This window comes from Propithecus coquereli, unplaced genomic scaffold, assembly GCF_000956105.1.
Source record: "Propithecus coquereli isolate 6110/MARCELLA unplaced genomic scaffold, Pcoq_1.0 Scaffold93, whole genome shotgun sequence".
Classification (NCBI taxonomy): Eukaryota; Metazoa; Chordata; class Mammalia; order Primates; family Indriidae; genus Propithecus; species Propithecus coquereli.
The window spans coordinates 1,004,532-1,006,899 of record NW_012155618.1 but is presented as its reverse complement, the minus strand read 5'-3'; positions in this window follow the sequence as shown (position 1 = coordinate 1,006,899).

The following is a 2,368-nucleotide window of genomic DNA, read 5'->3' as shown; positions in this document are numbered from 1 at the left end:
TTCCAGACTTTTTCACTAGGCACAGTTATAAATAATTTTTCAAAGATAAAATGTATTAGGAGCTCATACTGATAGTTCTAAATCAAATATATTCCGCATAACAGTCTCAAAATAACAAAGCCAACAAAACGTGGCATAGTGTTTTTTGTTTCGTTTTGTTTTCCCAGCTCTTTTTGTCCTTGGAATATCCTGCAAGAACATCTAAACAAAATTCTTTCTTTCCTTTTTTCATTTTCTTTTTTTTATCTCAAAATATTAAGGGGTTACAAATATTTTAGGTTACATGGATCATTTTTATAATGCTTGAGTCCGGAGTCCTGGCCATAAGTGTGTCCTTCACCCAAATAGTGTTCATAGTACCCATTAGCTTGCTTTATTCCTCTCTCTCCTCCCCCACACTGCCCCCCTCCCCTGCTAACCCCCTGGTTGTTTTCCACTGAGTTTTACTTCCCTCTGTACACATGTATGCTCATCAGATAGTTCCAATTTAATAGTGAGTGCATGTGCTGTTTGTTTTTCCATTCTTGAGATACTTCACTAAGTAGAATGGTTTCCAATTTCATCCAGACTGTTGCAAAAGGTATTAATTCATCTTTTTATGCCTTAGTAGTACTCCATGGTATACATTTACCACATTTGATTAATCCAGTCATGAATTGATGGGCACTTGTACTGATTCTACATCTTTGCAACTGTGAATTGTGTTGTAATAAACATTTGAGTGTAGGTGTCTTTTTGATAAAATTACTTCTTTTCCTTTGGGTAAATATCCAGTAGTGGGATTGTTGGATTGAATAGTAGGTCTACTTTTGGTTCTTTGAGGAATCTCCATACTGTTTTCCAGAGATGTTTTACTAATTAGCAGTCCCACCAATAGTATATAAGTGTTCCTTTTTCTTTGTATTCACACCAACATCTATTGTTTTTGGACTTAATGCTTATTTTTAAAGTTACTAGGAGTAGTTCATTATTCTACCAACTAGATGCATAATTAACTAATTTTTTTCTTTTTACTTTGACTTTTGATATTTAGACATTCTTCTCAATATAATTTTGTTTTATAATTACATAAACTACCATCTTGCGTTTTTCATTTAAATATATCTTAAAGCTCATTCCAGCAACATACACAGATATACACCTCATTCTTTGGACAGCTACATAGTATGTCATTTAGTTCCTGTACCAGACTTTACTCGATCAGACTCTTATTGATGGAAATTTACTTTTACTATAACAAATAGTATATCTGTCTTGTTTTTAAAGTTTTAACCAGTGTGTAGTTGGGATGGATTATTAGAAGTGAAATCACTAATCAAAGTATAATTGCTTATGTAATTTGTCTAGACATTGCCAAATTCCGCTCCTAGAGGTTGTATCATTTTCTTTCCTGCCAGCAATTATGATATTGCCTATTTTCTAAAAGCCTTGCCAGCACGGTATACTACACTTTTTCTAAATGAGATTTTAAATTTATTCCTAATTTCTAATGTCATATTTAAGTTTAATATTATTTTTTATCTTGATAATATTTGGTGAAAACATTTATTTTATTTATGATCAATCTCTTTAAAGAAAAACTATTTGAATTTATCAATTGAATTTTTCTAATCTCTAAATAATTTACTTTAATCTAATCCATTCCTTTGTTTTCTTCAGGGTTTTTGACTTATCTCTTCCTAGATTTTCATATTCATTATTTTTCAATTCTCTTATTGGTGATAGCAATATTCATTAATATGTGTATATTTCTCTAAGGACAGCTTTCATGCTGATAAATATTCTTTTCATTATTGTTAGCCTCAAAATTTTTGGCATTTGCAGTTCTAAATTATTTTGTGTAAAAAGAAGTACCCCCATCCCATTGACTAATATTTTATGTTTTCTTTTTCATCCTGGAAATTTTATATCTATATAATACTTGTCAGCATGTAATTACTTCTGCTCTCTAATTGCATAGTGAGCAACTTTCTTCTAAAGGTTACCTTGATGGAGTAGGCTCTTAGGTACAGTTCACTCCATTTTCAGGAGGTTTTCATCAAATCTCCTTAGATTTCCTGAGGAATAACTTCTGGTTCTCTAGGAACCAGTAAACCAGTTAACCATTCGATGCAGTTAAATAATCTATAGTATATGGTAAATCTTCAGCCTTCTTTCAGTCTGTGTCACCCAAAATTTGTCATTCCAGCGTAGAGCTTATCAGGATATAGTATGTCACAACCAACACTCGCTAACTGTCAACAAGTCATTCGCTTCAATTTGGAGTCTCTGCATGAACATCCATATTTGTGAAGGTACGGTGATGACAAAGGCAGCAACACTCTCCCCATTGCCCCAATTCATAGAAGAGTGCCCAAGTGGTAGATAG